Below are 9,600 nucleotides of genomic sequence, written 5' to 3'. Positions count from 1 at the left end.
AACATATCAAGTCTATGGTCTGACAAAGTTTTTCCTTTATACAAACATGTATCGTGCCTTCTAGGAAATCTAGGATAATTGCTCATAAGAAAGGACTATAAGCTTTGGTTTCAAACAAATGAGGAAGCCCCTTAGTAACAGGGGAATCTTCTTCTTTAGGAGAGACCTTATCTGTGTGAAGTGAGCTTAGATTAATTGGTGGGGCGATTTGGGAAGAGGGTGGCACAGAGCTGCTAGGGGACAGGGAAGGCACGAGCTGGGCTCTGTGCTAATGAGGCACGGAAGGGGTGGCGGTTCCATCCCCCTGGCGTTTCAGTAATTCTGTCCCTAATTATTTTTTTAACATCTTAATGATCATTGAAAACAGCAATTATCAGATACTCATTAGCTACCAAGAAACAAACATGGCCTTGAATGAAAGGCATAGACATTATTACTACCAGGGGTTTTGTTGCTGTCATATTGTTGTTGTTGTTATTGTTGTAGTATATTTTTGTTTGGTATGGGGCTGCAGCAGGCAGCAGCAAGGCTTGACAAGCGAACGGGGAAATAGGTCCCTGGGGCATCAGATCTATGGCTTGATTTTTGCAGCATCTATTCTAGTGGCATAGGCTACTATTACAGTAAAATAAGTGCTATATGGAAACCTTATGGAAAACCTTAACTTTTTAGAGAAACAGAAATGAAAATGTAAAGTATTTATATTAAAAACACACCCCATTGCACGTCTCTAGCCCCTGCACAGGCTGCGCCATGCCAGATTGCCTCTAGCGTGGTCCTGCAGTTTGTTTGTGCTGCACTACGGGCAGGTTCCCTGAGATCTCACAATCCTTTCCAGCCACCTGTGCTGCCCCGCAGCCCACCTTCCCCCACCCGCACCCCCTGCACCTTCCCAAAACTGCCTCTGCACACACGGAGAGGGGCTACAGCTCCCTTGCCCCTCAGGGCATGTGTGGACAGAGGTGGCTCTCGGGGTCTCAGTAACTGGAGCAGTGGCAATTGGGACAGGGACATGCCAAGCTACCATTTCAGACACAATGTGCACACACATGCTACCTGCCTGGAAACCCACTGAATGCTGTGGGATTAAATGGGATTACACGGTTGTTGGTTTGGTTTTTTTTTTTTGTCCAAATTAGATAATGCATCAAACTGGGGGAGATCTGTGGGAGATGAACTCACAAATTTTCAGTTTGAAGAGCCTTTAGTCTCTTGAGAAGTGCCAATGAAGTTATGGTGATATAGGTATTAAAGACCTGAGAAACAATTGCAGTACTTGGTCCTTCACGGTGCCAGATCCTTGACGATATACAAGCAACACAACTTTCAATATCATCTTTTTCTAGTGGGCGAAGCATGGGAAGAGTCAAAGAGATATGGAGAGGGAAGCTCCAGGCTCTGGCCCTGCAAAGCAGCTGTTCCCAGTGGTGGAGATCATCACCATGTGGTTCACCCTGCACAGGAGAGCTGGCAGGAGGTGACTGGAAGGAGAAGAGCAGAGGGCCAGGGATGGGACTGGGATGTGGAACGGGGAGGAGAGTTGGATGGGAAGAAGCAGCACAGCTGTGAGGAAGCCCAGGTCACCCTGGGGTGGGCAGGAAGGTGGGTGCAGAGGATGGACACGGCTGACAGCAGGATGAGAGAGCTCCCAGGGAAACTCATCTGGGGCAGGTGGAAAGGGTGAAGGCACGGGAAACAGAACTTCCCTGCAACATTAACTGAAAATACAATTTTTGCCCTTGCTTCCAACCACAAAAGCACCGATTTTTGACGCTGGTACAGAGGACCCCTGCAGCACTTTGCAGAAGAGTGGTCTGCAAGCACAGCACTGCCCCTGCTCCAGCCGGGAACGGTTCGGGGACGCGGCGCGTCCCGTTTCCCGAGCCCTCGGCCCGACACCGGCACCGGCCGAGGAGCCCGGAGCCGCCGGTCGGTGCCACGCACGGTGCGCGGCCGCTCCCCACGCCCACGCCCTGCCTCACCTGTGCAACCCCCGCGGGCGGCAGCGGGGAGGGGCCGCGCACGGCTCCCCCACCCCCCGCGGGGGGCGCCGCGGAGGCTGCGCGGGGCGGGGCGGAGCGGGGGGGCGGTGCGGCCCCGCCGCGCGTGGGAGCGGAGCGGAGTGGGGCGGGCGGCGGCAGCGGCGCTTTGTCCTGCCCACACACACAGACACACGCAGCGCAGCCGGGCGGGAGCCGGCAACATGGCCGGGCCGGCGGAGGGGCTGCCCGCCGCCGCGCTGCCCGGATAGCGCCGCGGGGCCCGGCGCTGCGAGTGGGGCGGCGCCGCCGCCGGAGCCCCCCCGGCCGCCGCCCGCCCCCGGCCCCGGCCGCCGCCGCGCCCCGCCGGGAAGATGAGGTGAGTGCGGGCGGCCGGGGATGCGCAGCGCCGAGCGCCGCGGGCAGGGCGCCCCGCCGAGCCGGCCTGCGGGGGCTGGGGGGTGTCCGCGGTCCCCCCCGCGATGGTGTCACGCCGTGGGGGGTGGGGATTTCCTGTGCGAGTGGAAGGCGGAGGAGAGGTTAAGCAATGCGGCGCTTCCTAGTCTTTCGCCGGATGGATAATACGAGTGGGTGGTGACATTTTTGGCATGTTTGACTGTCAGTGCCTAAATCCGTATGACAGATTATCTCGGCGGTTACAAAAGGCTGTAAAGCGCTTTGAAAATAGTGCTGCGATGTACAGCCAGGGATCCTGCTTAATGCTGCTGTGCCTCGCAGCCAGAGGGTTCGGCGAGATGAGGCTCGCACAAAGTACCCTCCGGGCGGCAGGGACAACGTGCGGGGTTGTGAGAGAGGAGATCCGGAGAGAGGAGATGAGATTTCTCCCGAGCATCCAGCACAGGTCGTGCCTGATCTCCCGGAGTCTCTCTTTCGTCGGGCAGTGAGTGCTCCAACTCGTAGTTTTCCCGAGGTCAGTTTCTGTATTTGGAATACGAAAAGCAAAACAACCCACAAACAACACACAGATTTCCTGCAGCCAGATAAGTGCCTGGTGGAAGGAAGACGCTATTTGTTTTGGTTCATGCTCTTCCAAATCTCTCTCTTTCCTCATTTATTCCAGAGTTCACTTGAGCTGTCAGTATCTCAGAGCAACCCAGCCTCTGATTCATCTTCTAATACTAGTGATTCTTTCCACTTAATTATTATCTTCAGCAAGGTAAAACCACTTTGGGAAACCTTAAAAATGGAAATAAGTTTGAAGCCAAATACCTTTCTGTAGTGCCTGGTGCCTGAATTGCAAGTTTGGCATTGCTCCTTGGAAGTGCAGTGGAAGTCTAAAAACCTTTGTCTGCATTTACAGTTACATTTATTCCTGACACTATCACATGTGCTGAAGGGTTGGAGCTGCATAGATTTATTTAGTCATTTATCTTACCGTTAGTTTTCTTCACTTTCTTAAAATTACATTCTTGGGGTGGGCTGAAAGCACACGAGCCCGCAGTGTAATGCGACTGGTAGCCTAGACCCCTCTGGTCTCCATACAAAATGAGTATCTATCTCCATCAGTCTCTTCTGGTCTGATCATGATGCTGCTCAGAGACCTCCAGAGATCAAACACAAGAGAGGGCAGTGAATTTTTCGCTTGTTCCCTCCCATTCAGTTAATAGCCCAGTTGGTAGAGCTCTTCGCCCGTGAAGAAAAACTGACTTTCTCACTCAAGCACATCTTTCACCCCTGAGGAGGCACCATGGGCTAGTTGGAAGGCTGGAAGAATTTTAACTTTCTCCCACTGAAGGTACCCTGCTCCATATGAACTTCTGCAGTTGGTGGTTGTGCTTTCTGTTGGAAGAGGCAGCAGGAGAGAGACTCACAAAGACAGACTGTGAATTAGGGTACCATAATGCACCCAAAGAGATCCCCACCATGACAGATAGGGCACTCCCTCAGGAGGCGGGAGCTACAGGGCATTTTGGAAAGAAAAAGCAGCTTCACTCCAGGAGGGGCTCGGGACTTCTCCATGACCTCACTTTTGATGATGATGGACAGGGTGCTTCTCTAGGTTGGACACTTCATGCCAGGCTGTGTCACATCTAGGTAATGGAGCCGACCCCTGGAGCTGGGCTTGTGTGACTTTGTACAGTTGCCCTGTTTTGCTCACATAATGCTTAAAATAGTCTTTGCTCACAATTACCACTGTTGTAGTGTAACGTATATGCTTGGTTGGTGTTTTTTGTGTTTGGTGGTGTTTTGGTGTTTGTCTTTGGTTTTGTTTGTTCGTTTTTAACGCTTTCCTGTTTTTAAAGGTTTCCATAACTGATTTTTTTGCTCACTTATACCGTTATTACTGAAGAGGTTGTACTTGTCAGTAAATACATGTCTGCAAATCACTTAAAGCCTTTGTCAGTAACAGTCCCTGTTTAATAAATATAGGCTATATGATTCCAAAAGACCCTGGTAGGCTATACAATCATTTAATAAAAACCTTAAAACATTTGCTTAGCTATGTGTGTTTTATTTATATTGCTTTTTGTGGTGAATAGGTTACAATGCTATTCTTTGAACAGTTGCATTTATGTGATGGTTTCCATTTTTTGATAATTTATGTCTTCACTTCAAAGGTGTAGTGTATATAGTGGGTGTACCACAGATCTTAGTAATAAAACAGGTTATAATAGATGTTCTGTCTCAGAAGTGGATTAGGATTCCTGGGTGGAAAATGCTAAAGTGCAGAGGTGTTATTACTGCTTAGAAAATAAAAACATTCCTTTAGTACAATAAATATTGAGGTTATTCTACAGCAGATATTAATTTATTCTTGGAAGTAACAAAATCAGCTCATATTTGGGAAAATGTCTATGAATGGTGCTGTAGATGAAAATAAGATTTTTACTTTATTTCAACAGAGGTATAACCTTGCATTTCTTAGTTGTAGTTTATAAAGCACGTGTATTTCAGTGGTCTCTGTTATTAAAAATAAAAACCACCTATAGCATTTTGGGTGCATCCCGGAAAAAGTCTTCACTGTCTCTCTCTTTGCCATGACTGTGGTGAGCCCAAGCTGGCTCTGTGCTGTGGTCCTGAGGCAATGATGTGGGGAAAGCCTCCTACTTCCAGCGCTTTGTTTTTTCTAAACAGAACATACAGAATATCCAGAGAAGGAAACAACCTCTAAATTAGATTATTCAGATTAAAAGTACTCTTTTGTGGGAATATATGCTTTTATCAAATGTGAGGTAATGAGTTCAATACAGAATTTACTGGGGAAAATGGTTTCCCTTAGCACCTTAACATTTGTAGAGTTCCCCAGCTAAAGTCAGCCTTTTTGTTCTGACATTCCTGTATAGCTGCCAACTGAAAATCCTAAAAAGCTGTTGTATTTAGGCCTGATTTAAAGGGATGGAGCAAGACCCTGAGAAAAAGAGAACTGAATATTCATAGTATAAGCTTGTTTTAGTAACACAAAGTATATATACATCATTCATCTTAAGCCTTTTGTTTTCAGACATAAACAAGCAAAGTCTTTACATTTCTTCCAATAAACACAATGTATTGAGCATTTAATTGTCTTCCACATTTTCTATTCATTAAGCAATTCATGAGATAACTCAAGAGTTTTGCCAATGCTTTTAGTTTGCTTGGAGTAACTGGAGCTGTATGTATACAGTGTTATTTTCTATGTTTTCTTTTTCTTTACTGTTTCTTTCTGCTTCCATCTGTAACAAATTAGAGAGAATGTGTTGTTTGTGTTTATAATGTTGTCAGAATTGGGGTTACTGACCTCACTGGCCTCGTGGCCCAGTGTACTGTTTCCTCCAGGAAAGTAGTAGCATCCCCCGAGATGGATAATAAAATCAAGTTGTCTATAAAGTGTCTTTTAACCTTGTCACTTAGTAATTGATTTGTGAGCTGGAACAATATGCTTGTAACTTGGCTAATTTTTGTTTAAGTTGAAAGCTCTGTCCTGCTATGTTCTGACTCCAGCTATGTATGTGCCTTGGCATTGGGACGTGCTTGGCTGTGGGCTCCTGGGGATGACTGCGAGCTGTCACACCGCCACCTACAATCACACCTTTTGGTATGTTTAGGCTTGCAGCCTTTTGAGCCGAATCTGTGCTGTGCAGTTCTGCCAGCATCACTTGATGAGAAAACACCCAGCCCTCTGGCTGGCACGGTTTCGTCAGCAAAATCCCAAGTGTGGCTACTATGCTGCTGACAGAAAATCACTTTTGTTTGCTCCCCTTAGATCTGTAGAGGGGTAGTTTAGCTATAGCTGCAGACAAACTCCTTTGTCAGCAAATTTTGGACGTCTGCTGAAGGTTGGGCTGTGGCTCACCGGGAACCGAGCGATGCTGCGTTTCCATCAATGTACCCTCACTGTTGGGACGTGTGAGCAGGCAGGCCAGTTGCACCAATTTTATACTAATTGTTATTCTGTACACTTAAAAAATATGCTTATTTTCCCCTCTCTAAAATAAAGGACAAACTCTGGACATCTTTTTATGCATTCCCCCTTTTTTGAAATGTTTTGTATTCTTTGTAATGGTATAATGGAGGCTGAAAGCCATCTTTCAAGTGAGAGTGTGCAGGTCTGTTTAACTCAATATTGTGGTTTTGTGTGATGTTTCACTTCTGTCCTTTCCTGGATCACTCAGATCATGTAAAACAACAGATGTCCTAATGCAGAGCAGCTTCATTAGAAGTGTGTCATCATTAAAGGTGTCTGCATAGTCTTTCTTTGTACTTGACTAGGTGCTTCCTTTGGGCACTACTACACTTCTTACTTTGTAAGTTTTTAAGTATTTGTAAGTATTTCTTGTAAGAAATCATCAAAATCTTTCCAAAAGTGCAAACACAGTTCAGGCCTAAATAATTTCCCTTATCTTGCAGCTTAGCACTTTTGTGATTTCTTTCCTTTTTTTCTTGCTATCCGTCACAGTTTCTCTCCGTTCTGGGCACTGTGTAAAATGAGCAGTGTTGAACCTCTTTAGAAAAGATTTCTAAAGCTGCTGCCAAAATAAAATTAATCCTGACTAATGTTCAATCCCAATAATTACAGAATTAAAATAAAATAAATTGGATGAGCTATAGATTTTCTGAGTCTGAGAAGGTCACTACAGATATTTCAGGCTTCTTTGCTGAATCTGAATCTTAGTATTATCTCATTCACTTTCTGTTTACATTAAAAAAAATAGCTGATGTTTCGATATTGTCCTTCATTACAGCAGATAGGCAGTAAAAACTGCTTCGGTGTACATTGGTATTGCTCCTACAGGAGGATGGGGTAGTTTTGGGATATATTTTCTGTTTTCTCCACAGCCATTGTAGAACACTAGGGATCCACGGTGCTTCCCCCCATTTCTTTTTCTCAGCCATGTGTCTATGTTCAGTTTCTCAGGAGCACGGAGCAGAGGTGGAGTAGCTGTGCCACCATTTCTTCATCGCACCCCGTTGTTCTCCCTCAGGCAGATTTCATGCACACCCAAGACTTCCATCTCATCTGCTTCTTGATCTAACGTGCCATAATGAGGGGAAGTGACCAAAAGCCGCCATGCTACAGCTCGGAGCTCCCACCAAGATGCATTTGAGTCGTGCACCAGTAAAGTCCCCGTCCTTGCTGGAGTGTGGCCATAATGCAGCCCAGGGAGAAGACACCAGACATCCAGACAGGCTGCCCTGAGGCCCCTAGGGCACAAGCCATGGCAGCACACAGCCTTGCTGGGGCTAATCTACCTTGTTCCCGGCTGACGAGCCCACAGGGAGCTCTGCAGTGCGTGTGTTGGCTGTTTCCCAGTGCCTGGCCTAGCGGAGACGTTTTTGTCCTGCAGTGGAGAAGGGGAGAAACCTGATGGTTCATCCAGCATGTTCTGCTTGGGATGACCCCATGTTCATGGGTGTGTGTGCACGTCACCCAGTAACACTCAAAGTGTGTCTCAGTCTGTGAAATTGAAAACAGTCCAAATTTGTCCTTTTTTGTTCTTTTTCATTTCTGGTGTATTTAGTACTGCAGAACGTTTCTTCCTGTGAGACTTGGAATTTTTGCTTTGAGCAAACGCTCAGAGCGGTATTGACAGTCTTTCCAAGACTATTCTTCACTTGAGAGTTATAAAAGTATTAAGCATATCTATTTTTATTAATCAGAGGAGACAGACTGGGCAAGTCCTTACCAAAAATTTGAGCCTGGAAACCTCCTTCACATTTCTGACTCTCCAAAGTGCCATTCTGTAACATCACAACAACTAGTGAAGCATTATATTTCCCTGGATATTTCACAGTCCTGGAGTGGAAGAGACATGTGGGGGCCAGAAACTTTCAATTTTCCTTCTTGGTGTAGGCATTCAAGCCTTACATTTGTTTCAAGTTCAGTGTTAGTTTATACATTTCTTCTAAGTTCTCCTTCCTGTTCCCCTCAGCTGTGCCAAGTTAGCAATTTGTGGTTTGGTAGGGTGAACCAGATCATGAATTCTTTACATACAAAGGCAGAAGAAAAGAAAATTCACACTTTCCATACACAAAGGATGTATATACAAGGTAGGAGCAAGCAGAAGGCTGAAAGGTTGAGGCAGTGCTCCCTGGCACCACCAGAAATGCTCATGGAACAGTTTCTCGTGGGAACAATATTACTACAAATTAAAATTTGGCTTTTACTGAGATGCTACTCTTACTCTTCTTATCCATCGCAGACCCTCCTACCCAGGCTCCCCAGTGCTTGCATTACAAACTGTGTAGCCTAGCTGGTAGCATGGGTGAGTGTTTTCCACTTACTAACCATGATTCTGGGCCAAACAAGGTATTTTTCCACCTGGGTTCATGATGAAGAGGCTAGTTTTTTTTCTCTGAGTTATACATGCTGTTGACCAGGAATTCAACTTTTCTTCACATCACTAAACCTCCCTCCCTGCCTGAATTTCCTGCAGGCTTTCATGTGATCACCCTGATAGTCAGCAGCAAGGTTGGGCCTGTTTCACAGTATTACAGAATGGTTTGGGTCAGAAGAGACCTTTAAAGACCAACTAGTCCAAGCCCTTGCTATGGACAGGGACATCTTTCACTAGATCTGCTTGCTCAAAACCCCATCCAGGGATGGGGCATCCCCAACTTCTCTGGCCAACCTGTTCCAGTGTCTCACCACCCTCATTGTAAAAAATGTCTTCATTATGTCTAATATAAGCCTACCCTCTTTGAGTTTAAAACCATTGGCCCTTATCCTGTCTCTGTGGGCCCTAGTGAAAAAGCCTCTGTCTTTGTTATAAGCCCCCTTTATGTACTGGAAGGCTGCATTAAGATCTCCCTGGAGCCTTTTATTCTCCAGGCAGCTCCCTCAGCCTTTTTTCACAGGAAAGCTGTTCCATCCCTCTGACCATCTTCATGGCCGTCCTCTAGACCCTCTCTAACAGGTCCATCTCTTTCCTGCACCGGGGTCCCCAGAGCTGGATGCAGCACTGCAGGTGGGGTCTCATGAGAGCGGAGCAGAGAGGCAGAATCACCTCCCTCGACCTGCTGGTCACACTTCTTCTCATGGCAGCCTAGGTTACGGTTGGCTTTCTGGGCTGCAAGCACACATTGCTGACTCGTGTTCATGTGCTGGTTTATTCTCTAGAAGCCCCTCTCTGTTGACCGCAGATCTCGTTTAGGTGAGCAATTCATTTCTTAGGCAGTAGGT

Source organism: Caloenas nicobarica, chromosome 5 (assembly GCF_036013445.1).
Source record: "Caloenas nicobarica isolate bCalNic1 chromosome 5, bCalNic1.hap1, whole genome shotgun sequence".
Classification (NCBI taxonomy): Eukaryota; Metazoa; Chordata; class Aves; order Columbiformes; family Columbidae; genus Caloenas; species Caloenas nicobarica.
The sequence above is the reverse complement of the archived record's forward strand: the minus strand, read 5'-3'. Positions refer to the sequence as shown.